Below are 20,671 nucleotides of genomic sequence, written 5' to 3'. Positions count from 1 at the left end.
ACCAAGAAGCGACAGGCAGTTCTGCATCCAAGCCTCTCCATCTGACTCACCAAGCCCACTCCATCATCCGTCTAAGCAGAGATTCCATAATAGCAGTCACCACAGATGATGTGCTTCCATCTTCAATCCCCCCCGACTGTCCTGATGACGCATTCTGTTCCTCTTTTATAGGGGCTACCACGAGCCAAGACCGTTGGACACAGTATAAGCTTCAAAACACACCAATCACAGGTAAGTTTAACATTAATATTACACTCCCCTTTTTAACTGTCTGCCACTTGTCCCATGTGTGATGGGCGGGGACATTGCATGCCCCACCCTCCAATTCCATTTTGAAAAAAATTCACTGCAACTCTCTCCTGCGCATACAGCTTGTCGGCATACCTCTTGGACTTCTCTCTTAACCACTTTTATTTTTGTTCAAAAATTTGGGCCAAAATTTATACTGCTACATATATTTGGTAACAATAGCCCAAAATTAGTGTATATTATTTAGTCTGTGTGAAAGTTATAGAGTCTACAAGCTATGGTACCAATCATTGAAAATTGATCACATCTGATTACACCTGATGTCCTGAAATGTCAGGATAGTACAACTACCCCCCAAATGACCCCTTTTTGGAAAATAGACAGTTCTATGTATTTAGTAAGAGGCATGGTGACTTTTTTTTAATTTGTCATTTTTTTTCCCACAGTTCCAAGGAAAATTAAATTTTTTTTTTTTTTTACACAAAATTGTCATATTAAAAAGGTATTTCTCACACACAGCATAGGCATACTTGCAATGACACCCCAAATGACATTTTGCTACTCGTCCTGAGTATTTTGTGAGACTTTTACACAGTCTGGCCACATAGAGAGGCCCAACATCCAAGTAGCACCTTTAGGCATTCTAGGAGCATAAAATTACACATATCATTTCCTGACTACCTATCACATCTGTAAAGGCCTTGCAGCACCAGAACAATGTACAACACCCAACAAATGACCCCAAGAGACAGGAACTCGGTTACTCTGATGGGTCTGGGGACAGGTACTCGGGTACTCTGATGGATTGCAGAAAGGTACTTGGGTACTCTGATGGGCTGCAGATAGGTACTCGGTTACTCTGATGGGCTGAAAACAGGAACTCAGGTACTCCGATGGGCTGGAGGCAGGTAGTACTCTGATGGAATGCAGATATGTACTCAGATGGGCTGGAGCCAGGTTTTTGGGTGCTCTAAAAGGGCTTAAGACAGGCACTTGGGTACTCTGATGGGCTTCGGACAGGTACTCGAGTACTCTGATGGGCTTCAGACAGGTACTCGGGTAATCTGATGGGCTTCAGATAGGTACTTGGGTGCTCTAAAGGGCTTGAGGCAGGTACTTGGGTACTTTGATGGGCTTCAGCCAGGTACTCGGGTACTTTGATGGGCTTCAGCCAGGTACTCGGGTACTCTGATGGGCTTCAGACAGGTACTCGGGTACTCTGATGGGCTTCAGACAGGTACTCGGGTACTCTGATGGGCTTCAGACAGGTACTCAGGTACTCTGATGGGCTTCAGACAGGTACTCGGGTACTCTGATGGGCTTCAGACAGGTACTCGCGTACTCTGATGGGCTGCAGACAGGTACTCGGGTACTCTGATGGGCTTCAGACAGGTACTCGGGTACTCTGATGGGCTGCAGACAGGTACACAGATGGGCTGGAGATAGGTATTTGGGTGCTCTAAAGCAGTGGTCCTCAACTCCGGTCCTTGGGGCCCACTAACAGGTCAGGTTTTAAGTATTACCTTGGGGAGATGCAGACTAGAATACTGCAATCACTGAGCAGCAAATGAGATCACCTGTGATGTAATTTAGTTATCTTGCAAACCTGGCCTGTTAGTGGGCCCCGAGGACCAGGGTTGAGGACCACTGCTCTAAAGGGCTTGAGACAGGTACTCGGGTACTCTGATGGGTTTGAGACAGGTACTCGGGTACTCTGATGGGATTGAGACAGGTACTCTAAAGGGCAGCAGATAGGTACTTGGGTACTCTGATGGACTGCAGATATGTACTCTGATGGGCTGGAGACAGGTACTCGGGTACTCTCATGGGCTTGGGACAGGTATTTGGTTACTCTGATGGGCTGCAGATAGGTACTCTGATGGGCTGGAGACAGGTACTCGGGTAACTGGGCTGCAGACAGGTACTCGAGTACTCTGGGCTGCAGATAGTTGCTCAAGCACTCTGGGCTGCAGATAGGTACTCGAGCACTCTGGGCTGCAGATAGGTACTCGGGTACTCTGGGCTGCAGATAGGTACCTGGGTAATCTGGGCTGCAGATAGGTACCTGGGTACTCTGGGCTGCAGATGGGTACTCTGGGCTGTAGATAGGTACTTGGGAACTCTGGGCTGGAGACAGGTCCTATTTATTTTGAGGGCAATCTGGGGGCTGTGCTTTATACTGTAAATGGAAATAAACTGTTACCTGATCTCCTCCTCACACTGGATCAGTGTGACGAGGAGAACCCAGTAATGACTGTTAAGCCATTTGCTAACATATGTGACCAACTGTGATTGGACACAGCCGGTCACGTGGTAAAGAGCCAATTTGATTGGCTTTTTACCATGATTGGAGATGGGCTCTGTCTGAGGGAATTCTGGGGGTCCCTAAATCAACATTGTGGCAGATGTATAGCGTTCAATGTTGTTTCCAGTGTTATTCTCAATGCGCGCTGCATGCGTTGATACCCAATGCCTCCTCTGTAGTTCCAGCTCCCACAAACTCAGAGAGAGGCACTGGGAGTAGTGCAGAGAGCAGGAGGTGAAAAAGGCAGCGTCCAATGACATCGCTGATTACAGACTGTGGGAGGGGGCACGGAGCTTGATAAGGAGGAAAATTTAGAATTTATTTGGAAATGAGGGTCCCAGAGTCTGGAGGAAGAGTGGAGAGGCACCTAATTCAAATTGCATGAGGTCCAGTGTGAAGTTTCCACAGTCAGTGATGATTTGGGGAGCCAAGTCATCTGCTGGTGTTGGTCCACTGTGTTTTATCATGTCCAAAGTCAGCACAAACCTCTACCAGGAAATTCTTGAGCACTTCATGCTTCCCTCTGCTGACCAGCTTTATGGAGATTCTGATTTCATTTTCCAGCAGGGTGTGGCACCTGCCCATACTGCCAAAAGTACCAATACCTGGTTTAATGATCATGGCATCACTGTGCTTGATTGGCCAGCAAACTCACCTGACCTAAAAGAGAGAAGGATCCGTTAGGATAAAAGGGGTCAGTCAAGAATGTAGGAGATTGGTTGCAGCCTACCTTTAAAATTGTTCACAAAAAGTGTTCAGTAAAGATGAAGGGATGGTAAGGAGGTAAGTGGCGCTGCCAGGTATAGATATAAGAGGACAAAGGAAAACATGTACATATATGTCAGCAGTGTAAGAACTTAATTTGTGTTCAAATAATACTTAAATGCATAAAATAAACATCAAGTGAATCCTTATATGTAATGTGCTGATTAATATACACCAAAAATGGACATAAATAAATAAATAAATATTATACTGAATTGATATCCAACCGAGTGACTAATGGTGATAAAGGGAAGAGACCCTTTATAGAAATAAAGTGCATGAATTAAGGTGACTGAGTGTCTCAGTAGTATAAATGATCAAAGATCAATGGTAAACTAAAAGAGGTGCAAATGGCAATCAAGGTGCAAATATAAAGTGCTACCGTGACTATATGTGCGTATACTCTGTACAGAGCAAAACCCCACAGAAAGGGGTGGGTGCAAATGAATACTGCTCAGTATCCAAACAAATGCAACAGGTGCTTTAAAAAGGGTGGTAATTAATGGTGCAATGAGATGCGATTCCAAATCGTATACGTCGCAAAAAAAGTGGAAGATTCCAACAAGATATATACAATAAAGTGAGGTATAATACTCCAAAAAGATTATTTGTAATAGTCCCAATCACACAACAAAAGTGCTCCAGTGCAGGATTTTAGATCGGTGCAACTATATTGTTAATACAATACAAAAAGGTCTCCTTTTTCTGACATTTGTTGTTTACAGCATACCCGGACCATACCTGGCCATTGAGAGTATTCACCACAGGACCCCCAGTGGTGTTCCCATTTATCCGAGGGTGATAGGATCCCCATTGATGTTATAACCACAGGAACCAAGTAATGACCATTGAGGGATATAGGAGCCACATCCAATTTGGAGTATAGGCGTATTACCCCTGTAGGGGTTCCCCTTCTGGTAAGTGCGGTCCTGGTAGTGAGGGGAGAACCTTGACCCATCACACCGGCAACACTTGAACAGTCACTGGAAATACACAAGTCACCCCTGATGTGAAGTTGCACCATTTTAAAATCTGCACTGGAGCACTTTGCCATGCAATTGGGACTATTGTATTAACAATATAGTTGCACCGATCTAAAATCCTGCACTGGAGCACTTTTGTTGTGTGATTGGGACTATTACAAATAATCTTTTTGGAGTATTATACCTCACTTTATTGTATATATCTGTAATGTTCTGGTACCTCTGGTACCTTATTTCCACATTTCTCTCTTAATATTGCGTCCCATCTTGCTATCCAAATGGGACGCATACACCTTTAAGGGCAATGACATCATCGCCGAGCGCCGCTATGAGCGGCTATTTCAATCCCCGGCTTTCTCTCACTCATTGCTCGTTCAAACCGCATGTTCACCGCACCTTCTCTTGTGAAGCTGGAGCTGCTGGCTATTCCCTTTGCCTGAACTGAACCGGAACCTCGCTGCCGATCCGTATCTCGCTACTGGATCACCTCTCACTACTGAACTTTGTTACTACTACCTATCTAGTGATAAGTACCCCACAGGGGATTCCTTACTAACCTGCACTTCTACTGTCATCTACTGCATATACCAGGACTATCTCTATCTAAGCTATTTCCTATCATCTGCATAGACTGTTAGCTCTTGGGACTACCATCAACTATCCTTGCACTAGGTTACTCTGTCTTGTATACTCCATCTGCTGTCCCCTACCATCTGCACTATACTTTACATTAGAACCTATCTGCTTACTACCATCACCTAAACACTCTCCTAATACTATTCCTAGGTGCTCACCATACTATAGCCTGTCTCTCACCTATATACTCTCACATATTCTATCCCTCCATTAACATCAGATTGAGTGTATGTATATTGCATAAACAGGCTGTGCACAGTGATGAAGTCCTGAGAGTTGGATATGTTTGTTCAACAGAATCTCTACACGACTACTGAGTGTGACAATTCTGCAGCTGCAAATCCATCCACTAACAAAAACGCATGAGCGTTACAATATCTTATATAGTTACATAGTTAGTGAGGTTGAAAAAAGACATCCATTCATCCATCCAGTTACACCTATGATGTGTGTGTGTGTGTTTGCTGTTAACCGTACATTGTATACCCCTGTATGTTGTGGTCTTTAAGGTGCCCATCTAATAGTTTTTTGAAACTATCGATGCTCCCTGCTGATACGACTGCTTGTGGAAGAGAATTCCACATCCTTACTGCTCTTACAGTGAAGAACCCCCTACGTACTTTAAGGTTAAACCTCCTTTCCTCTAGTTTTAGTGAGTGGCCACGTGTGATATTTATTCCCTTTCTCTGAATAGTTTGTTCCTTATGCTAGGGTCGCCAGTACAGTATTTGTACATAGATATCATATCCCCCCTCAATCGTCTCTTCTCCAGAGAGAATAAGTCTAGTGCTTGTAGTCTTTCCTCATAGCTGGTGTCCTCCATTCCCCTAATTATTTTTGTTGCCCTTCTCTGGACTCTCTCCAGTTCCAGCACATCCTTTCTGAGGACCGGTGCCCAGAACTGGACAGAATACTCCAGATGTGGCCGGACCAGAGTCTTGTAGAGAGGGAGAATAATCTCTTTATTTCTGGAGTGAATCCCCTTTTTATGCATCCCAGTATTCTGTTGGCTTTGCTTGCAGCGGCTTGGCATTGCATGCCACTGCCAAGCCTGTTGTCTACCAGTACCCCCAGGTCTTTTTCCATCCTAGACTCACCCAGAGGTTACCCCCTTAGTGAGTAGCTTACTTTCTGGTTTCTGGCACCCAAGTGCATTACATTACATTTTCAACATTAAACCTCATCTACCATGTAGTTGCCCACCCCATTATTTTTTTCAGGTCCGCTTGTAAGGTTTCCACATCCTGCATAGAAGATATTGGCAAGCTTAGTTTAGTATCATCTGAAAATACTGAGATTGTACTAGATATCCCCTCCTCTAGATCATTTATGAATAAATTAAACAGAACCCTGGGGGACCCTACTTTCCACACCCGCCCAATCTGAGTACTCCCCATTAATCACCACCCTTTGCACTCTCCCCTGGAGCCAGTTCTCTATCCAGGTACTCACCTTATGGTCCTTACCTACCTTCCTTAGTTTGAACAGTAAGCTTTTGTGGGGAACGATGTCAAAGGCCTTTGCAAAGTCCAGATACACCACATCCACAGGGTTTCCTTTATCTAGGTGGCAGCTCACTTCATCGTAGAAGGTTAATAGATTGGTTTGGCAAGAACGATTTTTCATGAAACCATGCTGGTTACTACTAATAATACAGTTTTCTTTACTAAAGTCTTGTATGTGGTCCCTTAACAGCCCCGCCAAAATCTTGCAGACTACTGATGTTAGGCTGACCGGCCTATAGTTACCCGGGATATATCTCGGCCCTTTTTTAAATATTGGTACCACGTTGGCTTTTTTCCAATCAGCTGGCACCATACCCGTCTGTAAACTATCCTTAAAGATCAAGAATAATGGTCTTGCAATCACCTGGCTGAGCTCTTTAAGAACCCTCGGGTGCAAGCTATCTGGTCCCGGTGATTTATTTATGTTAACTTTCTCTAGTTTGGTTCTAAGTCTATCTTCTGTTAGCCATGGGGGTACTTCCTGAGGTGTGTTATTTAGTTTGGCCTTACAAGCTGGGTTAGTGTAGCCCCCCGATTCTCTTGTGAAGACTGAAGAGAAGAAATTATTTAACACTTCTGCCTTTTTTCTGTCCTCTGTGGCCATATTTCCTCTGTCGTCTTTTATGGGGCCAATGTGTTCTTGCCTCGCTTTCTTACTGTTTTTTTACTTAAAGAATTTCTTGGGGTTCTTTTTACTCTCTTCCGCTATATGTCTCTCGTGTTGATTTCGCCCTGATTTCGTCTTTACATTTCTTATTACACTCTTTGTAACGCTTGAATGCAGCCAATGACCCCTCAAGTCTTGAATTTTTTGAAGGCCTTTTCTTTAGCACTAATATGCATTTTTATGTTGGAGTTTAGCCACCCAGGGTTTAGTTTAGCTCTTTGAAATGTATTTCCCTTTGGAATGCACTGGCCAATCCCTTTGTTAAGTATGCTCTTGAAGCACTCCAATTTTTCCTCCGTGTTCTTTGTTCCCAGGGTTCTATCCCATTTGATATTTTCTAGCAGCGAGCGCAGTTTTGGGAAATTGGCTCTTTTGAAATTCAGTGTTCTTATATTACCCTTATGTTTCCTATTACTATGATTAATACTGAAACTAATTGACCTATGGTCACTGTTTCCTAAGTTGCCCCGTATTTCTATATCCGTAAGCAGGTCTGTATTGTTGGTACTCAGTAGGTCAAGTACTGCATTGTTTCTTGTCCGTGCATTCACCATCTGACCCATGAAATTGTCCTGCAAAACATTTAGGAACTGACAAGCCTTGGCTGAATGCGCGGTTCCTTCTGCCCAGTCTATATCTGGATAAATAAAAACCCCCATTATAATGACATTTGCCATCATTGCTGCCAATCCTATCTGTAAAAGGAGGTCCGCCTTCCCCTCCTCCCTCTGGTTGGTGGGGGGCCTATAGCATACGCCAAATATTACCTTCTCCACAGTGCCTTCCCTTTGAAGTTCTACCCATAGGGATTCTACCTGGTCCATAGCTCCATTATTAATATCATCCCTCATATTTACCTGTACACTGTTCTTAATATACAGACATACCCCTCCCCCTTTTTTACCTTCTCTATCTCTGCGATAAAGGGAGTACCCCTGAATGGTCGCCATCCAGTCATGAGAGCTGTCAAACCAAGTCTCCGTTATCCCCACAAAATCGAAGTCCTCCTCAAACATCCGCAGCTCCAGCTCTCCCATCTTGTTGGCCAGGTTTCTGGCATTGGTATATAAACCTCTTAATTTTGACCGGTTGCATATATCCTCATTTGATGTTTTTAGGCTGCTCTTGAGATTTTTCCCCATACCCACCCTGGGTTTAGAAGCTCTGAACACCCTACAGCTAATGTCCCCATTTGTGCCCTCTGAATCTTTCTTTCCACTGGCTAATTCTACATTTGTACCCTCCCCCCCCCCCCCCCCCATCACCTAGTTTAATTTTGTTGGAATCGTCCACTTTTATTGCGACGTATGCGATTTGGAATCGCATCTCATTGCACCATTAATTACCACCCTTTTTAAAGCACCTGTTGCATTTGTTTGGATACTGAGTAGTATTCATTTGAACCCACCCCTTTCTGTGGGGTTTTGCTCTGTACATAGTATACGCACATATAGTCACGGTAGCACTTTATATTTGCACCTTGATTGCCATTTGCACCTCTTTTAGTTTACCATTGATCTTTGATCATTTATACCCCTGAGACACTCAGTCACCTTAGTTCATGCACTTTATTTCTATAAAGGATCTCTTCCCTTTATCACCATTAGTCACTCATTTGGATATCAATTCAGTATAATATTTATTTATTTATGTCCATTTTTGCTGTATATTAACCAGCACATTACGTATAAGGATTCACTTGATGTTTATTTTATGTATTTAAGTATTATTTGAACACAGATTAAGTTCTTACACTGCTGACATATATGCACATGTTTTCTTTTGTCCTCTTTTATATCTATACCTGGCAGCGCTACTTACCTCCTTACCATCCCTTCACCTGACCTAAACCCCATAGAGAATCTGTTGGGTATTGTCAAGAGGAAGAGCAGAGACACCAGACCCAACAATGCGGACGAGCTGAATGCTGCTATCAAAGCAACCTGGGCCTCCATAACACCTTAGCAGTGCCACAGGCTGATCTCATTCATGCCACAACGCATTGCTGCAGTAATTCATTCACAAGGAGCCTTAATAAAGTTTTGGACATACATTTTAGTAAGCCAACATTTCTGTATTAAAAATCCTTTTTTTTTAATCTGCCTTATGTAATATTCTAATTTTCTAAGATACATTTTGGGTTTTCACTAGCTGTAAACCATAATCATCAAAATTAAAAGAAAGAAATGCTTGAAATATATCACTCTGTGTGTAACACATCTATAAAAAAATATACGAGTTTCACTTTTTGAATTTAATTACTGATATAAATTAACTTTTTAATGATATTCTAATTTTATGAGATGCACCTGTATATACAAAGCTTGTTTGGCCATCCGTTATAGGTGGTCAAACATTCTGGCAATAGTGGCACACAGTTACTCTCATAAGGCGCTTGGGACTATAATCAATAAGTCCACTGGAGTTGGTATGAACTTCAAATAAAGTTCCTGCCTGCCCGCTTTGTTGGTCCTGTACTACCAGCAAGCCCCAGGCAGTGACGCCAACTCCAGGACTGTGTTCGCCGGCTCATACCATACACAGTGTCGGCTCCTCCCCCCACCCTTCCCCTGGGCCCAGGATTGCAGTGTCCACGGAGATCGTCGGCGGTTTTTCCACCATTCCCCGCCGGGACCTGCGCCAGTGTGTAACGCTCCTGCGTTTTTAGTATAGGCTGGATTTGCAGCTGCAAAATCTCCACTCAGTAGTCATGTAGAGATGTGTTGAATACCAGATCCAACTCTCCAGGACTCATCACCGTGGGCCTGTCAGCTTCAACATACAGATATATACACACTCAATGAGATGTTCCTGGAGTGATAGTATGTATATGATAGTATGAAGGTGATGTGCCGAAGGGACAGGTGTGAACAGTGACAAGGATGGTAATCACTTGATAGGGTTTGTATAGGAGAGTTCAAGATGGTATTAGGAATGCAGATAGGTTAGTATCGAGTATGCTAACAGGTGGTGAGGACAGCAGATGACAAATACAGGATAGACTAACCCAGTGCAAGGATAGATAGTAGTAGACTGGAGAGCCAGCAATCTATGCAGCAGTGCAGATGATAGATGGTAGTAGGCTGAAGAGCTAGCAATCTATGTAACAGTGCAGATGATAGGATAGTATAGATAGGTAGTAACAGTCCTTAATGTGCATAGGTAGATAGTGCAATAAGGTTATGGAGGGTTCCACTGCGGGGTACTTATCACTTGTAATGTTAGTAGTTTAGAGAGGTCCAGTAGATGAGGAATGATCCGGTAGCGAGATACAGGGATCAGTAGCGAGGTTCCAGTCTGCTCCAGGCAAAGGGAATGGCTGGAGGTTCCGATCGAGAGACAGGCTTGAAAGCATGTGGGTAGCAAGGCAGGTTGAACGAACAATGTGAGTGAGACCGCCGGCGGTTGAAATAGCCGCTCTGCGGCGCTCAGCAGTGACATCATCGTTCTTAAAGGTATATGCGTACCACCTGAAGAGAAAGGTGGGACGCATTACAGAGGAAAGTGGTGATTAAGGGTACCGGAGGTACCAGAATCTTACAGTACCCCCCCCTTAAGGCCGGCTCCGGAAGGCCTATAGGACAGGTTTCTCTGGGTGTTTCGAGTGAAAGTTCCGTATAAGTCTAGGAGCATGAATATCAGAAGTATCTAGCCAGGTGTCGTCTCGGGGTCCATAATTCTTCCATCTTATGAGATACTGGAGTCTTCCTCTATGGATGCGAGAATCCAAAATTTCCTTGATCTCATACTCTTCTCCGCCTTCAACTTGTATTGGAGGTGGAGGCAAGATGGTAGGCCTTATTCCTTGGTTAGGAACATGGGGCTTCAGTAGCGACACATGGAAGATGGGATGGATCTTGAGATCTGCTGGTAGGGTGAGCTGTACTGCAGCATTTCCGATAAGTTTTTTAATTGGGAAGGGTCCCAAAAATAAAGGTCCAAGCTTCTTGCTAGGGATTTTTAATCTTAAGTTCTTTGTCGATAGCCAAACAAGGTCCCCAATAGCATACTGAGGAGAAGGTCTTCTACGAAGGTCGTAGTACTTTTTTTGTTGACTGTGAGCGTGTGATATAGTGGTATTGAGTAAGCCCAAAGAGTCTTTTATTTGGGTAAGGTAATCCGAGGCTACTGGGTTACTCGATGGCAGGATGCGTGGTGAAAGAAGAGTGGGATGAAACCCATAGTTCAAGTAGAACGGACTTTGCTTCGTGGTACTGTGGGTTGCGTTGTTGTAAGCAAATTCTGCTAGAGGAAGGAGATCCACCCAATCATCCTGCAAGTATGATGTGTAGCAACGTAGATATTGCTCAATGCACTGGTTGACTCTTTCAGTCTGTCCGTTGGTCTGAGGATGGTAGGGAGAAGTAAGCTTTCGCTCAATGCGTAAAATTTGACAAAGTGCTTGCCAAAATTTAGAGATGAATTGTGAACCACGGTCGGACAAAAGAGTTTTTGGAATTCCATGCAACTTGAACACATGTTTCATCAGTAGTTCTGATGTTTGTTTAGATGAAGGTAGTCTACGGATAGCAATGAAATGTGCCATCTTTGTCAAGTGGTCCACTGACACTAGGATGGTATTAAATCCTTTTGAGGGTGGTAGTTCTATTATGAAATCTAAGGATACAACTTCCCGTGGAACCTGGGGTATTGGTAGACTACAAAGTAGTCCAGATGGTTTTGTAGTGTCAATTTTGGACCTTGCACAGATGTCACATGAAGAAACAAATTTTTGTACAGACGTCTTCATATCAGGCCACCAAAACTGCCTGGTGAGCAAATTAAAGGTTTTCGTTATACCCATAGTCCTGCCATGGGCACATCATGCGATAACTCCAAAATCTTGGTGCGCATAGTAGGGGGTATGTAGAGTTTGTCATTGTAATAGAGGAAGCCTTCTGCATCAGTACTTAGTTGTGGTGGAGGTGAATCCATTCTTATACTGTGCAAAATCTCTTCCTTCAAGGAACGGACAACACCAATAATGCGTTCATAGGGTATTATGGGAATGGAAGGGATTTCAGCGCAGTTATCTTCGGTTAATCGTGATAGCGCATCCGCTTTTTTATTTTTGTCTGCAGGCGTGTAGGTCACTAGGAAATTAAATCTTAAAAAGAATAATGACCATCGTACCTGCCGGTGGGAGAGAGTCTTGTTAGTCTGGAGGTATTGAAGGTTTTTATGATCTGTATATATGAGTATTGGTAACTGGGTACCTTCAAGCAGATGTCGCCAATTCTCCAGTGCCAGTTTTATGGAAAGCAACTCCTTTTCACCCACTGGGTAATTCACCTCTGGGCTGCTTAGTGATTTTGAAAAGAAAGCAACTGGGTGAAGTGATGAAGTGTTTGTTGGTCGTTGGGAGAGAACTGCTCCTACTGCCATATTTGACGCATCTACCTCTAGAATATATTGGAGGGATGGGTCTGGATGGCGTAGTATGGGAGCAGAAGTAAAGCTTGATTTTAACAAGCAGAAAGCTTGATTTGCTTCTTCTGACCATTTGAATGGTTTTTTTATACTTGTCAGTTGTGTGAGAGGTCTAACAATAGCGGAAAAGTTCTTGATGAACTTCCTATAGAAGTTCGAGAATCCAAGGAATCGCTGTAGGGCCTTACGAGTTGTTGGTATAGGCCAGTCTTGAATACAGGATATCTTACTCATATCCATCTTAATTCCAGTTTTGGATATGAAGTATCCTAGAAATAATATTTCTTCTTTATGAAATAGACATTTTTTTAATTTCACATATAGTCTGTGTGAGAGCAGTCTGGACAACACAAGTCTTACATGTTTTATGTGTTCAGGCATAGATCGAGAATAAATAAGTATATCGTCTAGGTATACTACAACACAGACATCAAGTAAGTCTCTAAAGATGTCGTTTATGAATCTTTGGAAATCTGCGGGAGCATTACATAGCCCGAATGGCATCACAAGGTATTCGAATAGTCCGTATCTGGTTCTGAATGCTATTTTCCACTCATCCCCGTCACGGATTCGGATTAAGTTGTATGCCCCTTTCAGGTCTAATTTGGTGAAATAAGTAGCCCCACGCACCTGTTCAATAAGTTCAGGGATGAGCGGCAAAGGATAGCGATCCTTTATCGTAATCGTGTTTAATTGCCTATAATCGATAATAGGCCTAAGACTGGAATCCTTATTGCAGATAAAGAAAAGTCCTGCAGCAGTGGAAGAAGTAGAGGGTCTAATGAACCCTTTTGTCAAATTCTCATCCAAGTATTCCTTGAGATGAGAAAGTTCATCCTGTGAAAGAGGATAAACATGACCGAAAGGCAATTTGCTGTTATCGTAATCGTAATCCCTATGGGGAGGCAACACTTGAGCATTTTTCTCAAGGAACACTTCGGATAGATCCTGATAGCATAGTGGTGCAATTTCATCAGACACCACAGACAGAATCTTCCCATAAGATGGGAGGTTACACGTATTCTCACAATAGTGAGAAGGGAAAACCAAAGTCCGTTTTTTCCAATCTATGATTGGTTGGTGTGTGTGTAACCAGGGAAGTCCCAAAATAATAGGAAAATGGGGTGAGGATAGTATGTCAAAGGTGATGGTCTCCACATGTGATTCGTTGGTAGTGGCAAGGAGTGCCTGAGTCTGGTTGGTGATTGGACCAGAAGACAGTGGAATACCATTAATGAAACTAACAGAAACAGGCTTAGATTTTGAAATAATAGGTATTCTATTGAAGGTAACAAAGCGTGTATCAATATAGTTTCCACAAGATCCAGTGTCGACCATAGCTTTGGTGGGGATCCTAGTTTGATCCCACTGTAATATTAAATGAACAAAAAGATAGGGGTTAGAGAAGGAGGTCGTTAATCCTCCCAGCAAGACATGTGAACACTCACCCTCTTTTTTGCGGACAAGGGGACAGGTGTTTATCAAATGATCCGAGGATGCGCAGTACATGCAGAGATTTCTGGATGTTCTTCTAGCTCGTTCAGTAGTCGTTAAAGGTGGGCGTATGGTTCCTACATCCATAGGAGTAGGGTCAACGGCCGAAATCTGAGAAGGACTAGACAATGGCATTCCCATCTTTTCAGCCCTTCTTTCTCGCAGTCGTCTGTCGATGTTGATACTAAGTTGTATCAAGGCCTCCAAGGTGCCAGGTAAATCCGCTCGGGCGAGCTCGTCTTTAACATCTTCCGATAACCCGAGTCTGAATTGAGTTCGCAAAGATGTGTCATTCCACCCTGAATCAAGGGTCCATCTTTTGAACTCAGATACAAAATCTTCTACAGGTCTCCTTCCTTGTTTTAAGGCCCTCAACTGAATATCAGCAGTACTCTGCCTATTGGGGTCATCGTATAAACTAGCGAGTTCCGCTAGGAAAAAGGAATAGGTGTTGAGAATCTGATCATTACTCTCAAAGAGAGAGTCTGCCCAGGCCCGTGGATCACCCGTCAGGTATGAAATAATGGTACAGACTTTTATTTGATCAGTGGGGTATGTACGAGGTTTTAACAAAAAAAGCAATTGACATGCATTTTTGAATTCACTAAATTTTTTCCGATCACCTGTAAACACTAGAGGAGGGTTTATTTTAGGTTCAGGAGGCTGAATAGCAGTAAGCCGTGAGAGCTGGGTTACCTGCTGTGTCAGAGTCTGATTCTTTTCTTGTACGTCAGTCAGAGCAAGTATTAACGCTTTTACTTGTTGTGTTAATTGTGTCACTTGAGTGGGTAATTCTGCTGAATCCATTTTTAAGGTTCGTTCAATCTGTAACGTTCCTGCGTTTTTAGTATAGGCTGGATTTGCAGCTGCAAAATCTCCACTCAGTAGTCATGTAGAGATGTGTTGAATACCAGATCCAACTCTCCAGGACTCATCACCGTGGGCCTGTCAGCTTCAACATACAGATATATACACACTCAATGAGATGTTCCTGGAGTGATAGTATGTATATGATAGTATGAAGGTGATGTGCTGAAGGGACAGGTGTGAACAGTGACAAGGATGGTAATCACTTGATAGGGTTTGTATAGGAGAGTTCAAGATGGTATTAGGAATGCAGATAGGTTAGTATCGAGTATGCTAACAGGTGGTGAGGACAGCAGAGGACAAATACAGGATAGACTAACCCAGTGCAAGGATAGATAGTAGTAGACAGGAGAGCCAGCAATCTATGCAGCAGTGCAGATGATAGATGGTAGTAGGCTGAAGAGCTAGCAATCTATGTAACAGTGCAGATGATAGGATAGTATAGATAGGTAGTAACAGTCCTTAATGTGCATAGGTAGATAGTGCAATAAGGTTATGGAGGGTTCCCCTGCGGGGTACTTATCACTTGTTATGTTAGTAGTTTAGAGAGGTCCAGTAGATGAGGAATGATCCGGTAGCGAGATACAGGGATCAGTAGCGAGGTTCCGGTCTGCTCCAGGCAAAGGGAATGGCTGGAGGTTCCGATCGAGAGACAGGCTTGAAAGCATGTGGGTAGCAAGGCAGGTTGAACGAACAATGTGAGTGAGACCGCCGGCGGTTGAAATAGCCGCTCTGCGGCGCTCAGCAGTGACATCATCGTTCTTAAAGGTATATGCGTACCACCTGAAGAGAAAGGTGGGACGCATTACAGAGGAAAGTGGTGATTAAGGGTACCGGAGGTACCTGGTAAGGTGCGTCTATTTATTAGAGCACATTCTTGCAGCGGAGGTTCTTTCTATCATCACTTTGTTTGCTTGAAAAGACGTTGCTTTAGAAAATTTATCACTAATCTGTTGAGAATTTTCTAAATAGGATTTCCATTTTGTGTGGATTCATCACATATATAAACTATATCAATTTTATAACTCTGTTTTTCACGTCTGTGGAGTTTTTATTTCTCTCCCGATGGACCGATTTCTTTTCACTTTTTATTCACTTCTGAGCGCAGAGTTTCTTCTTTTAAATATTACAGCGAAACATGTTAGGTCCTCTCTTGGTATGGCTATTTCACTAACTTTTTGACACATTATTCCCATCTTTTTCACACATGGTTTATAAGGTAAGTAACAATCTCTCAAGGTAAGCCTGTCTTCTAAGATACTTGCTATCCTCCTGCTCTTACCATTTGTCTGTTGAACCACAGACTTGCCTGTTAATTTTGTTCCAAGCTTTGTTTCTGTCTGCTTTAGACTGTTGCTATTCTGCGTGCAACCAAAGATTGCAATCTTGGAGACATTTGCAGCAAGGTCCCTGCGTGGTGCTTTGGAAAATGGATATGTTTCCAAATTTTTCCAAACTTTAGGTGCAACTTCAGACCACACCTGATGAGGCAGAGGTGGCCGGCATGTGATCCGCAGCCAGGTGTACTGTCTTCCTCTTTTAGCTCTAGTGTAGGCAGTTGTGCAGGATCTCAATAGCATGCACTGTGTTACCGGTCTCCTCTAGCTACTCATGAGTCTTTCCAGCCCTGAGACCCCTCCGGCTGTACGCCTGCATTACCAGACCTTGCCTAAACATCACAGTGGAAGGCACTCGCTGTGAGGATGAGCACAAATAGCTTTTTCTGTACTGTATGTATACTTTTTGCCACGCCAACCCATTGTTAGTCCTATTATTTAAGTTATAGTTGCCGTCTGATCATTTGAGTAATTCCTTATACCATTACACTGCTTATGCATTTTTGACCCTGCAATTGTCTACTGTTGCTGCCTACCTGTCAACAACCTTGGCTTGTTTGTGACTCTGCACATGTCTTCTGCCCAATACCACCAAATTGGCTCAAATTTTCTGAAGGCCAAAGTATTTAAGTTAGGGATCAGCTAAGCCAAAACCTTTTAAAACAATACATGATTTGTTCAACTCCAGTTCAAAATGAGTTCAGTTATGGAACAATTATTTTATTATATATCCAGATATGGTACCCAGGGTACTACACAAACCGAACTAAACTAACGGAAAAAAAACAAAACAATATGCGTTCAACGTTAGTGACCCAGTAATGTTCTGCACTTACCAGTTAGTCCACAGTATTCCAATCCCCACAATGTCAAGTGATTGCAGTCCCAAATCGATAGTGATGTCCTCCAATTTTTTTTCTCAGCAGGCACACCTGGAAGACATGACACCCTGACAAAAATAAATCATGGCCCTGCTGTTAGGCAGACAAGGCTCACTATACATTTGCCTAGCACCTACCTGTAGGGTGCTACACCCACCCCACACAAAAAACTGAGTCAGGTCCCTCTGACTCAGAGGCAGCCGCCTCCTATCAAAAATTCTGCCAAAAATCAGGAGTATCCCACAAACCTGGAAAGGAGGAAAAAGGAAAAACTAATTTACAAATAAATTATGGTGGAAAAATAGATCTTTACACTCTGCTGTACAAATTTACAGTTTAAGGTGCCTGAAACTGATGCACCCCTCACCAAATGAACCACTTGGTGGAGAACAACAAAGAAAAATACAATGCAAACATCCTGACTGTCTATCTCTAAGGTGGTCCCACCTGTAGAGAGAAAAGGAAGCAAAAGTTAGTCAACTACACCACATATGAAAATACAAGCCTAACTTATCTGAACAGTTGAATGGAAAAACCCTCCTTTATTGGTTGAAAGGGCGACCTTTCCATTCCCTCCTGACTGCCTCTGTTAGCCAGTGTCTTGACTCGCCGGGGGTTCTCTCCCTCCTTTGAAGAGCTTGTCCCCTAACACTAGCTGTCTAGGCAGTGTCCTCTTTGTAGAAGTGAAACACAGCGCCCTCTGCTGTTCTTTCAAGCATTTCATTAAGGAAACAGGGCGGGTCACAGTCTCTCATGACCTACAGTCCTGCTGAGTCAGGAAAACATCACAATGGGTCCAGCAGGACACCCCCCACCAAAGTTATTGGAAACTCTCGAACTTTGTAGCAACATCTTCATCTGTAAAGACTGTGGATGAGGTCCCACACAGCCATTTGTAATCCAATAAAGGTCTTGGTCTTGGCCCGATGGCCCAAGGGACCTGGCACACAAAACAATTTTCCCAGAAGACCTGATGGTCCAAAAAGGTCTGACATCACAGCACTTGACTTCCAAAAAGACCCTGGCCCAATGGCCCAAAGGGTCTGTTTCAAACTTGCTACTTGAATTCAGCATTATATCGATTTAAAGTTTCCTTGGTCAGTTGTGGTAGCCAGCCAGCCACACAGTTCTTTTTCTTTGCCCCTGAAACTCCTCCTTTAAATGAAATACTAACAATGTTCAGATGTAATACTCCGGGTGGGGTACTTGGACATACTCCCCTTGCTCATTCTTGACCCGGATGGACCAAGCGTGTCTTGACCCATCTGGGCGACGGACTTCTACTCTGTCATATATATATATATATATATATATATATATATATAGAGCGCCCATAGTACCACTGAGTGTTTACTTTGTTGAACTTTTCTTTAAGCCCAAATTAGTTCATCACACCAGAAATCCCAGAATTTTTCTACCAGAAGCATTACCTCCCTGGGGGCATAGGGGTAATCATAGCCGTAATCCAGTGCAACTTTCTTCTTCATCCACCGCTGCATCCGGGCAACCGGGGGAGTGTTCTCTTGTTCCCTCTCCCTGGTGGACAAATGGGGTACATACTCTCTGTATCATTTCCTCGTACACTGTGTTCTGGTCCCCATCCCTGGCAATATTCCCTGGTGGGGTGAGGTCTGGGACCCTTGCAACGTAGGCATCGCAGAACCCCAATCTCTGGGCAAGTTCCCCCCTCTCAATAGCCTCCTTGGCTTCCTGGTCCAATGGTGCATTCACTTTGGGACCTGGGAAGCTGCTCCCAGCTTCTGACCCCCATTCCCACTCAGTCTCATCGATTGATCCCCAATTATCCATGTCTCCCGCAAGTGATCCATACTTCATATAAAAGGATGGGGAATCAATTCTGACAGGGCATCTCTCACCCTCACTGCTGGTGCTGGAAGATGACACCTGAACTGTTTCTGACTTTACAGGCTGTGGAACATTGTTAGGGGCGGATCCTGTTATGGCCCTTGCAATAGATATCTCTGGCCACTCTCCAACAGTCTGGGTGGACACGGATCCCCTCCCTATGGAGCTCTGTGACCGAACTCCCTTCCTGCAGACTGCAGCCCACCGACTGCTGACAGGGCCTCCAGCTGCATCATCAGCCTAAACATGCCTGCCCCGTGGAGGAACTTTGACTCGTTCCCGGTCACCACCTAAGTGAGGCCTCTCTCCCACATAACAGTGAGCTTTTTGTGACGGCCCTCACTCTTCTCTGCCCTGAGCAGCAGATCGCCACATTGCTCACATTGAACCCACGCCTGCACTTTCAGAGTAATAGTGGCACACTGGGAACCACTCCAAGGAACTCCCGACCTCCTCCGGTGCACAATGCGAGTCCGTCGTCCGGCACCATTCAGATACCGGTATCCCAAACTAGGGGGGGATCGGGCTGGTGGATCTGCTCTTGGCTCTGCTCCATAGGGTTTTCGCCCATGGTGGCAGTAATAGCGACATGCCTCTCTCTCCTACACGTCTCCCGCACGGCCGCACCTGAAGGAGGGATTTTCCCACTGTCTCCACCCTTTCGCCATATTGGGCAGTTACTCCTCCCACTGGGCAGACCTGCACGTGGCGCGCTTTCCTGCGCGGTACTGAAACTCTTCCCCTGCCATGCTTCTTCACTGCAAACTTGTGGGAAGTAGCTGCAAAACAGATTATGTCACTTGCTAGACATACATCTGCCCACCTCAATTGCACCAGGGCCACAACTGCGCCTTCCTTTCCTGAAGCCAGCTGTCCCTTCTTGCTCGGCATAAGGAGCATCCCGCTGTCAGTCGCATGGCCGATACTTCTCTTCCTTGCCACACACGTGAAATCCTCATCTTCCATACTGGCTCCGGGACTAGCCCCACTGCCCTGTTACCAGTTACCTGTTACCCTGTTACCCATTGTTACCAGTTACCTCTCCAGCCCATGTGTGCTGCGACCCTGGGTGTGAGAACTGAGACATTGACAACTCCGGCATCTTTGTTTTGTTGTTTTATTGTAATTAAGGGGATTAGTGGGATACTCCTTTAGGCGCAACTAAGTACAACTTGGGACTTTCTCAGTAAATGTCTGTTAACGCTGTCTTGACGCCAGCCGACACTAGCCAACGCTCACTGACACTCAGAACACACTAACTTGAAAGAAGTGCTAGATCCTCGACCTTGAGTCCAGAAGATCCAGGACTATAGAACAATGAGCTACAAACACTGCTACATATACAATATGTTTTAAGGTTCAAAATAGCCATTGGGATATAGATGGCAAAGATAAGTTTATGTTATGGTTACAAGCCCCACCGGCTTTAGGCCAGGAACTGAGCAATTATGTGACCGCTGATGAGTCATGCAGACTGAAAGATCAGTCCATCGTTGAAAGAGTTAAGTCTATTGTTTAAACACCACCTTGTAGCTCTTTGGATCAGAATGACACTGAGGGCTGTAGATACACAAGGATAAATAGAGTGCACAGGCTCTTGGTGCAACACTTTTTATTAAGATAGAGTAAGGATTAAATCAATGCACTTACAAACATGTGCAGATACAGGCATTTGAATCTGTGGAT

The sequence above is a fragment of the Pelophylax lessonae genome (assembly GCF_965119305.1).
Source record: "Pelophylax lessonae genome assembly, chromosome: 1".
NCBI classification, from domain to species: Eukaryota; Metazoa; Chordata; class Amphibia; order Anura; family Ranidae; genus Pelophylax; species Pelophylax lessonae.
This window is presented reverse-complemented; position numbering follows the sequence as displayed.